Below are 12,506 nucleotides of genomic sequence, written 5' to 3' on the forward strand. Positions count from 1 at the left end.
GACACTTTATACATCATAGCTGTGTGACCCTGGGCAAGTCACAATCCCAATTGCTTAAAAAAAATATAGGGTATAAATCAGACTCTCCCACAATTTTATCTCTGTCTCAGCTCAGTTTCTAAGATGAAGTATTCTATAAGATACTTATAAACTCCATTTCAACAGGTGAATATATGTTTGATTAATTATTTAAATTATTGACTAATAATTTGATTATTAGTGAAAATAAGAAGCAGTACAGAAGTAACCATTAATTTTTTCTTCCTATAAGTCCCTTGGATGAAGATAGTGAACAAAGTGCAATGGATAGTGGTGCAGTGGATAGAATGCTGAACCTAGAATGAGGAAAACTGAATTAAAATTCTGTCTCACACTTATTTTAGTCCTAGATAAATAATTTACCTTGACTCTATCTCAGTTTCTTCATCTCTAAAATGAGGATAATAATAATAACTATGTCCTAGGGTTCTTAGGAAGATGAGATATTTGTAAAGCATTTCTTTAACTTTAAAACACAATATAGATGCTAATAATTATTTCAATAAATGAATATTTTTTAGACTTAGACATCCACCTAAGTTTTTTTTTTTTTTAAAGCTCTTTCTCTATGTGACCTTAGTACTGTGCTAATCACTGGAAAAATAAAGAAAGACAAAAATAGGACCTACTTTCAATGAACTTATTTCATATCTAGAAAGTCACCATATATAGATGCAAATATATATACATATATACATAAAGATACATACAGAAAAGATGATTATAGAGTTTACACTGCAGTATATTCATAAGAACAATACTATTTAGATCATTGACACATATAACTTGCTACTTGCCACCTATTTTCCTTCTTTTTCACCATCTTCCTTCTCTGTAATTTTTATGAGATACAAAAAGCAATTTGATATTGGAAGATAATTTGGTCATAAGTTATCTTCAATCTTTTCTGTTGTTTTGTCTCTGCAGTTCTATGTAAACCTCCTTTGACTTTAACTCACATAAATAAACCTCTTAGTGAAAATCATGTTTGACTAACCTTTAAGGTTGCATCTACACTGAGACAAATTTTGCACTTTATATCCTAATAAAACATTTTATAGAAACCACTTAGCCATCTACATTATGAAGTACCATAAAATGCTTTATTTCCTGCCAGTCAGTATCAGTGTCAAAGGAGAACTCTCAAAACTGCATGGAGAAAAGTATGTTACTTTACTGATAAGTAGAAGTTAATAGAATTAATTGAACTACAAGTATTTATTGAGCATAAATTGCAGGTCCACTAAGTATCAGGCAATAATATGAGACAAACATAATGGTCAAAGTCAAGTCCTTCAACAGGGAAAAAAAAAACAATAATTGGGAAAAAATTAAAATAGAAAATTGTGTGTGACACTGAGTATGAGTGAAATAGTTTAGAAGAGGGAGAGCAGCTCATTTTAGACTGGCAAAATTGAAGATAGTTTCATGGGGGCCTTGGTACTTAAAGTGACATTTGTCCAATGTATAGGACATGAAAAACTGAAGAAAACAACAATAGCAGCAACAACAACAATGAAACACTCCAAAATGGACCCAGCCATGAAGTGCTAATGATAAAGTTTATCTTCAGTGAACAGACTAGCCCAAGTGGAGAAGATAATTTATGTTAGAGAATATGAGAAAATAAAATAATAAGATTGGATGGAAAGAGTAAGACCAAATTATGTAGTATGTCAAGACAGGATGAAAAGTACTCATTGGTGGGGAGAAAAGTTTTTGACCCCAAATCATTTCTTGAACCTTTCTTTATTTTTCAAAAAATATATACTTATTTATTTTAATGCACATTGCTTTATGAATCATGTTAGGAGAACAAATAGGGAAAATCATGGGAAGAAAAAAAAAAGAAAAAAGAACGTGACATGTGTTGATTTATAGTCATTCTTCTTAGTTATTTTTCTGGATGCAGATGGCATTTTCTATCCCAAGTCTATTGGGATTACTGTGGATCATTGAACCAAGTCTTTCATAGTTGATCATTGCACATTCTTGCTGTTATTGTGTATCGTTGTATCCCTAATTTTGCTTGTTTTGCTTAGCATCAGTTCATGCAAATCTTTCCAGGCTTTTCTAAAATCAGCTTGTTCCTCATCTTTATAGAACAATAATATTCCATTACCTTCATATACCACAGTTTATTGGTATTCAGCCATTCCACAACTGATGGGCATCTACACCTTTTCCAATTCTTTGCTACCACACAAAGAGTTGCTTTAAGGATATTTCACATGTGGGTTCTTATCTCTCCTTTATAATTTTCACAACTTTAATAATGCATTAATCCAAGTTTTCCTCCCAACATTTATCATTATATTTTGCTGTCATCTTAGCCAATCTGAGAAGTGTGAGGTAGTACTTCAAAGTTCTTTTAATTTTCATTTCTCTAAATAATAATGAGAGTATTTATTTCCTATTATTATAGATGACTTTAATTTCATTATCTGAAAATTTGTCTATTCATATCATTTGACAATTTATCAATTGAGGAATGATTTTATTATAAAATTGACTTTGCATATTTTTGAAATGAGAACTTTATCAGAAACACTGGCTGTTTTTTTCACACCTTTGTACTTCCTTTTTAATCATGTTTCTGTTAGTTTTCTTTGTGCAAAAATATTTAATTTAATATAATCAAAGTTGTCAATTTTGCTTTTCATAATGTTCTTTAGTTCTGCTTTGGTCATAAATTCCTCCCTTCTCCAAAGATCTGCTATGTAAATTAATCTTTATTTTCCCAATTTGTTTATGATATTATCCTTTATGCTCAAATCATGTAATGATTTGACTTTATTTTGGTATGAGGTATATTTGAGATGTAGGGCTATGTCAAGTTTCTGACATATTATTTTCCAGTTCTCTCAGAATATTTTTGTCAAATAGCGAGTTCTTATTCCAGAAGTTAGAATTTGGGGGTTTATCAAATGCTAGATTATTCTAGGCCTTGATTATTGTATTGTGTGTATCTAATATAGTCTACTGATCTACAACTCTCTTTTCTTTATAAATATTTTTTTCAAGATTTTTGAGTTCTAGGTTCTCTCCTTTATCCCTACCCACAATTAAGAAACCACATGTAGGGTTATGCAGAACTTTTTCATAAAAGTCAAATTGTGAAAGAAAACATAGATCTCCCAACCTAATGAAAATGAAAAGCCTCAAGAAAAGTTGTTTTTAAAAAAGAGAGAGAGAAAGAGAAATAGAGAATTGCTTTGATCTGCATTCAGACACAATCAGTTCTTTCTCTGGGTTTGAATAGGATTTTTAATCATAAGTCCTTCAGAGTACTTGTGGATAATTATACTTCTGATACTAACAGTCATTTACAACTAGTCATCCCAGAACATTGCTATTACTTTAAATACAGTATATTTCACTTTGTTTATGGAGGACTTTCCAGTTTTTTTTTTCCCTGAGAGCATCCTGTTCATCATTTCCCAGACAACAATAATATTCCATCAGAGAAACTTGCTTCAATTTTTTTTTTATAATTACTATTGCTGATTCTATTCCCCCCCCCATTTTCTCTCTCCTTTCACTCTATCTTTCCTCAAAAGTGTTTTGCTACCAATCATTCCATCACCTAATATGCCCTCTTTTTTTTAATCACCCTCGCCCTACTTCTTCTACTATTTTCTTGCAGGGTAAGATAGATTTCTTTATCCTAAATGAATATGTATATTATTTCCTATTTGAGCAAAATCTGATAAGAGTGAGGTTCACTATCTCCTTCCTCCTCTTACCCTCCATTATAAAAACTTTTTCTTGTCTTCTTTTTTCTGGAAGATAATTTCTATCATTCCACTTCTCCCTTTCCCTTTCTCAGCCCTAAATTTCATTATTAAAAAAAAAAAGATAATCATTCATATTCAATATTACACTTGTGCCCGTTGTTAATATATACTCCTAACTACCATAATAATGAAAATGTTCTAATGAGTTACAAATATCATCCTTCCACGTAGAAATGTAAATAGACATACCTTATTAAGTCCCTTATGACATCACTTTCCTGATTACCTTCTTGTGCTTTTCCAGAGTCCTATATTTAAAATTGAAGTTTTTCATTCAGCTTTGGTTTTTTTCATGACAAATGCTTGAAATTCATCAGTTTCACTGAATGGCCACCTTTTCCTCTGAAGGATTATACTCAGTTTTCCTGGATAGGTGATTTTTGGTTGCAATCCTAGCTCCACTGCTCCCTGGAATTTCATATTCAAAACCCTCTTATATTTTTTATGTAGAAGCTGATAAATCTTGTGTTATACTGACTGTGGTTCCACTATACTTGAATTGTTTCTTTCTGGATGCTTGCATTATTTTCTTCTTGAGCTGGGAGTTCCAGAATTTGGCTATAACATTTCTGGGAGTTTTTATTTGGGGCTCTCTTTCAGGAGGTGATTAGTGGATCCTTTCAATTTTTACCTTATCCTCTGATTCTAGAATATCTGGAAAGTTTTTCTTGATAATTTCTTGAAAGATGTCCAAGAGCCTTTTTCTTTTATCATAACTTTCAGGTGGACCAATAATTGTTAAATTATCTCTCCTGGATCTATTTTCCAGGTCAGTTGTTTTTCCAATGAGATAATTTCATAGTTTATTTTCCTATTTTTTCATTGTTTTGTTTTACTTTATTGTATCTAGATTCCTCATAAAGTGATTATCTTCCATTTGTTTAATAATAGAATTGAACAAATTTTATTATTTTTATTTTTTTTTAATTTGTAATAGCTTTTTATTTGCAAGTTATATGTATGGGTAATTTTACAGCATTGACAGTTGCCAAACCTTTTGTTCCAATTTTTCCTTTCCTTCCCCCCACCCCTTCCCCTAGATGGCAGGATGACCAGTAGATGGTAAATATATTAAAGTATAAATTAGATACACAATAAGTATACATGACCAAACCGTTATTTTGCTGTACAAAAAGAATCAGACTCTGAAATATTGTACAATTAGCCTATGAAGGAAATCCAAAATGCAGGCAGGCGAAAATATAGAGATTGGGAATTCAATGTAATGGTTCTTAGTCATCTCCCAGAGTTCTTTTGCCGGGCGTAGCTGGTTCAGTTCATTACTGCTCCATTGGAACTGATTTGGTTCATCTCATTGCTGAAGAGGGCCATATCCATCAGAATACATCCTCATATAGTATTATTGTTGACATGTATAATGATCTCCTTGTTCTACTCATTTCACTCAGCGTCAGTTCGTGTAAGTCTCTCCAGGCCTTTCTGAAATTGTCCTGTTGGTCATTTCTTACGGAACAATAATATTCCATAATATTCATATACCACAATTTATTCAGCCATTCTCTAATTGAGAATTGAACAAATTTTAATGAATTATTTTTCTCAGTAAGCTTTTGTACCTCCTTTACTGATTAGCAATTTTGCTTTTTAAGGCTCTTTTCCTGAATATCTTTTTTTATTTCCTTTTGTACCTCTCAATTCTTTCCCTGATTTTTTCCAAGCCCTTTACCTTTACTCTGTATGTGCCTTTTTGTGTCACATGTGTTTCTTGTAAGCAACATATATGATTCTGTTTTTTAATCCATTCTTCTATTTGCTTCTGTTTTATGGAAGAGTTCATCCCATTCACATTAACAGTTGTATTTCCTACCAGCTCTGTATTTCTCTCCATCCTATTTTCTCCCCTGCATATACTTACATTGACAGTTGTATTTCTCTACCAGCTTTGTATTTCTCTCCATCCTATTTTCTTTGCTGCACATACCTTTGTTATCTCTTTCTACCTTGTCCATAGTAGTCTTTTGTGGGGGTTTATACCCATCCCACCCACTACTTTATCTTCTATTCCCCTCTTTCCTCTTATCGTTCTCCCTCCCCATCAGTGTTTCTACCCTCTCTTCTATCCAGTCCTTCCCTTTTCTTTCCTCCTTCTACTTCTTCATAGGATTAGATAATTTCTATACTCAACTGAGTGAATATATTATTCCCTCTTTGAGCCAAAACTGATGACATCAAGCTTCAGACAATGATTATCCCTCTCACTGCTTCCCTGAATTGTAGTAATTGTTTTGTGCATCTTCATGTGTTCTAATTTGTTCCATTACAAGTTTCCTTTATCTCCTTCCAGTACAGACCTTCTCCCACCCCTTAATGTCTTTTTTAAAAAATATTATCAAGTCAAAGTTTATTCACAACCACATCCTAAATCCATGTGATGCTCCCATCTGTCTGTCCCAGTAAGATACAGTTATCAAGAGTTGCAGATATGGTTTTACCCTTTATGGATGTAAACAATTTAACCTTTAAATAATACCTATTGTTCCCTCTTTACCTTTCTATGCTTCTCTTGAGTCCTGTATTTGTGGATTAAATTTTCTGTTTAGTTCTGGTTTTTTTTTTTTTTTCAATAGCAATGATTGAAAGACTCTTTCTTCATTGAAGTTCTGTCTCCTTCTCTGAAAGTTGACGCTGAAATTTGCTGGGCATTAATTCTTGATTATAACTCCAGGTCCTTTGCCTCCTGGAACATAATACTCTAGGCCTTACAATCCTTTATTGTACATGCTGCCAGATTCTGGGTATTCCTGACTGTTAATCTTTTACATTTGAATTGTTTTTGTCTGGCAACTTGCAGTATTTTTTTCCTTGAGATTGTAGTTTTAGAATTTCACAATAATGTTCCTTGGGATTTTCTTTGTGGGATCTCTTTCCAAAGTTGATCCATGGATTTTTTCAATGACTATTTTTGTTTCTAGAATATTGATGTATTCCTTAATGATCTCTTGAAGAATGCTATCCAGGCTCTTTTTTTTTTTTTTTTTTTTTTTTGGTCATGGCCTTTAGCTACGGGAATACTTTTAAATTGTCTCTTCTGGATCTATTTTTCCAATGAGGTATTTCACAATGTCTTCCCTTTTTTAATTCTTTTTAATTTGTTTGACTGATTTATGTCTCATAGAATCATTTGTTTTCCATTTGCCCCATTCTAGTTTTTAATGTGTGATTTTCTTTAATTAGCCTTTCTGTCTCCTTTTCCAATTGGTTGTTATGAAGGTGTTTTCTTGAGGGATTTTTTTTTTTTTATTTTTGCATTTGACCAATTGTATTTTCTAAGGAACTGACTTCCTTTCCAAGCTGTTGATTCTCTCTTGCATACCTCTTATTTCTTTTCTCATATTTTCGTATACATTTCTTATTTGCATTTTAAAGTCTTTTATGAACACTTCCAAGGAGCCTCTTAGGACTTGAGACCAATTAACAGCAGTCATTGAGCTTTTCTCTGTGTCCATTTTGTCCACATCTGACTTGATATTTTATTCTTCCCTGTCACCATAGAAAGTTATAGTCAATTTTTTCCCCCTTTTCTTCTGGTATTTCTTTTTTTTTTCTTTCTTCCTTTTTTTCTTTCTTTTTTTTTTTTTTTTTTTTTAACTCTGATGGTTGAGCTCTGCTCCAGGGGGTAAGGGGACACTGTTCCAGTCTTCCTGTTCAGCTCTGACCCTTGGCTTTGAGCATGTGGCCTGTTGTGTTTGCAGGGATACCTTTGCTATCTCTTTTCAGAAAATAACCTGTTTTCCTAGAATTTGCCTTCTGAGCTGGGAGCGGAAGCTGCCCCACTAATCCGCTCCACTATGGAGCCAGGACTGAAAGTCTCAGTTGCTCGTTTGCTGTGATTAAAAACTTCTTACCAGCTTTCCTGGAATATATATAAGTTGAGTTGCCTTTCTTGAAGGTTTTCCAGTCTATTTTGATCTGGAGAATGGTTTCATCCACCAGACTCTATTCAGAAGATTGGTTTCATATGGTTTTTGAAGGAAATTGGGAGTTCTTGAGCAGCTTCCTAACTTTACTCTGCCATTTTGACTCCACTTCCGGAAGTCTTCTGTTCATTCTTTTTTTCTTTTTTTTTTTTTTTAATAATATCATCTTCTTATTTATTTACTCATTTGAGTATCTATTTATTTATTTAATTGTTTATTTGTTTCTTTACTTATTGATTGATTTTTTGCTGAGGCAATTGGGATTAAGTGACTTGCCCAGAGTCACATAGCTAGGAAGTGGTAAGTGTCTGAGACCAGATTTGAACTCAGGTCCTCCTGACTTCTGGGCTGGTGCTCTATCCACTGCACTACCTAGCTGCCCCTTATTCATTATTTCTTAAAACACAGTATGTTTCAATCTATAATCAAAGTTCACCAGTTGTCTTTCTGAAGATGGATAATATCTGTCATAATTGATCTTTTGTCATTGTTTTGGATCATTGGTTTGATTAGAATAGTTGTCTTTCAGAGATGAATATTATCATAATATTGTTCTTACTAAGTACACATTTTTTTAGTTCTTATTTTACTTTGCATTAGTTCTTATAAATCTTCCCAGATTTTTCTAAAAATATACAATTCATTATTTCTATTATGTTATTATTATATCCCATTCAGCAATGTGAAAACTGGTAGCAAAATGGATCACACTGACATCTCAGCAAAAACCAGGTACCTAATCATGATGAATTTACTGTTTAGGCTGGAGTAACCAAGGCATTGAGGCTTTTCTCCATGATCAAAGAACCTGGGTGTATCTGACAGTACATCTTCTAAATCTCCCTTGGTAAAGGCAAAACAATTTAGATTGTAGATTTTTGAATGAATAGATAGTTTAAGCATTTTCAACTATCTCCAATTACTTTATTCTATTCTTTAGCTGAAAGGATTTATGTGAAGCTGGGGAAAGTGGTTGGGCTATAGATGTGGTTAATTATGTCCCTTAGAGAGGGTTAAAGAAAAATAGTTGTTTTATCACAACCATCTGCTTCTAGTAATCTCGGTAAAACACAAACAAACAAACAAACAACAACAAAAAACAAAAAGCAAAAACCAACTCTATCAGGTTCTTCCTGGTGTGCCTCCCCCCACTTGAAAACCAATTGATCCTCACTATTGACCACAACATAGAAAATTTTGATTATATCAAATTGAAAAGTTTTTGTACAAACAAAACAAATGCAGACAAGATTAGAAGGGAAACAATAAACTGGGAAAACATTTTTACAATCAAAGGTTCTGATAAAGGCCTCATTTCCAAAATATATAGAGAATTGACTCTAATCTATAAGAAATCAAACCATTCTCCAATTGATAAATGGTCAAAGGATATGAACAGACAATTCTCAGATGAAGAAATTGAAACTATTTATAGACATGTGAAAATATGCTCCAAATCATTATTAATCAGAGAAATGCAAATTAAGACAACTCTGAGATACCACTACACACCTGTCAGATTGGCTAGAATGACAGGGAAAGATAATGGGGAATGTTGGAGGGGATGTGGGAAAACAGGGACACTGATATATTGTTGGTGGAATTGTGAACACATCCAGCCATTCTGGAGAGCAATTTGGAACTATGCTCAAAAAGTTATCAAACTGTGCATACCCTTTGATCCAGCAGTGTTTCTACTGGGCTTATATCTCAAAGAGATACTAAAGAAGTGAAAGGGACCCGTATGTGCCAAAATGTTTGTGGCAACCCTTTTTGTAGTAACAAGAAACTGGAAATTGAAGGGATACCCACCAATTGGAGAATAGCTGAATAAATTGTGGTAATAAATTGAATAAATTTCTATTGGGCTTATACCCCAAAGAGATACTAAAGAAAGGAAAGGGACCTGTATGTGCCAAAATGTTTGTGGCAGCCCTGTTTGTAGTGGCTAGAAGCTGGAAAATGAAAGGATGTCCATCAATTGGAGAATGGTTGAATAAATTGTGGTATATGAATGTTATGGAATATTATTGTTCTGTAAGGAATGACCAGCAGGATGAATACAGAGAGGACTGGCGAGACTTACATGAACTGATGCTGAGTAAAATGAGCAGAACCAGGAGATCATTATATACCTCAACAACGATACTGTTTGAGGATGTATTCCGATGGAAGTGGATCTCTTCGATAAAGAGAGCTTTAATTGATCAAAGATGGACAGAAGCAGCTACACCCAGAGAAAGAACACTGGAAATGAATATAAACTGCTTGCATTTTTGTTTTTCTTCCCGGGTTATTTATACCTTCTGAATTCAATTCTCCCTGTGCAACAAGAAAACTGTTCGGTTCTGCACATATATATTGTATCTAGGATATACTGTAACCCATTCAACATGTAAAGAACTGCTTGCCATCTGGGGGAAGGGGTGGAGGGAGGGAGGGGAAAAATCACAACAGAAGTGAATGCAAGGGATAATGCTGTAAAAAATTACCCTGGCATGTGTTCTATCAATAAAAAGTTATTAAAAAAAAAAGAAAGAAAACCAATTGATCCTAACTTTGAGGAATAAAAGCATGGATAGAAGTCTTGTCCCTTGGGGAAGACCTAGCTGGTTAATGTGCAGATCCCTTGGGGACTGGGAATGATCATATTACTTATATCATCCTTGCAAAACAGGCCAGGTGAATTAGACTGAAAGAAAAAATAGATAAAAGAATAAATTTCTGATTAAAATTTACTATTACTATTTTTACTGTTCACTGGACAATTTTTCTTTTTAGAGTCATATCATATTCATCTCTGTCTCAATCTTTCTTTTTAGTTATCCAATTACTGAAGATATGGTTTATATTTCCATTAAAAAAACCAAAAAAACAACAAAATTCCATAAACAGTTGATCCCTTGAAATTAATCTTTGATGTTGGTGGTTTTCTATTAATTTTTTTATTGAGTTGAGATTTGGTTGAGGAAAAATCCTAAAAATCTGCAAGTTTGTTGAATGTCCATTTTTTCCCTCCATTCAATATTGTGCTTAGTTTTGTTGAATATGTATTTTTGGCCTCAGACATAGATCTTTTAATTGTCAATATATACTATTTTCAGATGTGTCATTTGTTATTGTAGCTGCTGATAAATTCTCAGTGTAGTTCCAGCATATGTGTTTTACTTGTTTGTGAATGCCATAGCAAATCCTAACTCAAAAGGACTTCTCAGAGGTCTCTCAAAGTGAAGAATAGAAGTTTTATTCAGGAATCTCATGAGAACTAGACATCCAATAAACTGGAAGTCACCCTTTCAGAAGTCAGGGGAGATTATATAGTCACAAGCCATAAGAAATCATGACAACCCCCTCTTTCCCCTTACCCTGTGGATTCTCATTATCTCCCTTAATGGCTGGAAGTAACATGGACTTGTTAAATTTTGACCTGAATTTTATGATAGTAAGTTTCACAAGGTTTACAACTGTTTGCAGGTACATTTTATGGTGGTCAGTTTTGCAACTGCTTATAACTGTTTATCCTATTTCATTTTCCTGAATTCCCCAGATAAACTGAATGTAAGTTATATGTTCTATCTACCTTAGTTGATGATTTTAAATAAACCATATAATCCCCCACAAAGAGAGTATTTGTTTAGAGGTAAGTAATCCATTAAACCAGAATAATCAAGGAAACTTAATTTACCTTAGGCTTCCTCAATAAATAGAGATTACTCAGTTTATAGACCTCTTAGAATATCTCCAGGTTATTAAGGTCAAGGAGATCAGATATTTCTGCAAGAGAGCAAGTCTTTTGTTCTCCTTCACAGTGTCTTAATGATTAACAGATCTTTGAAATTGGATCTGTAATTATTTGAGATGTCCTGTTTCCTGTTATACTCATTTGTTTCTTGTAGAATTGTCTCTTAGATCTGGGGATTTTGAAATTTAGCAATAACATCCTGTGCATTTTCTTTATAGGATTTATTTGAGGTGGTGATCAGTGAATTTTTTTTTTTTTCTATTTCTGCTTTCCCCTCACTTTCTATTGCTACAGAGGGAAATTTTTTTTTTTTATGTTGTTGTTTATTTGTTGATTTTTTTTTTTTGTTACAGCTTTCAGATAATTCCATTATTATGTTTTTATTATTAATTTGTTCTCCAGATCTATTGTTTTTCTTATAAATTATTTCACATTCTCTTTTATTTTTTCATTCCTTATATTTTATTTTGTTATTTCTGGGGCTATTATAGCTTCACAGGCTTCCTTTTGCTTAATTCAAATTTTCAAAGAATTATTTTTTTCTTCAAGACTCTGTACCTCCTTTTCTAGTTGGCTATCTCCCCTCCTCCCACAATCTCTTTGTTTTTCTTTTATTTTTCTTATTTATTATATTTTTTTAGTTTTTTTTTTTAATCTCTCTCATTTGATTTTTAAAGTTTTTTTTTTTTTTTGAATTCTTCTAATACTTTTTTTTTTTTTTTCTAGAAAGGTAATCGATTAATGTTACTCTTTAGGGTACAAGAGACTTTTTATTCTTCACCATTCTACTCTGAAAATGAATCCCAGTTTATCTTATTCCCATAATATGTTTCTGATTGGCTTTTTTCTCTTTTTTATGTTCATGTTTTAAAAATGAGTTTTAATGCAAATACTTCTTATCTTGTAGAGGGGCAGACAGTACTTCTGCTCTCCCCTCTGTCTTAGAATTCCAAAATAAAACTCCCCTCTCCTGCAAGTGCCCCTAGTTAA

This window comes from Antechinus flavipes, chromosome 6, assembly GCF_016432865.1.
Source record: "Antechinus flavipes isolate AdamAnt ecotype Samford, QLD, Australia chromosome 6, AdamAnt_v2, whole genome shotgun sequence".
NCBI classification, from domain to species: Eukaryota; Metazoa; Chordata; class Mammalia; order Dasyuromorphia; family Dasyuridae; genus Antechinus; species Antechinus flavipes.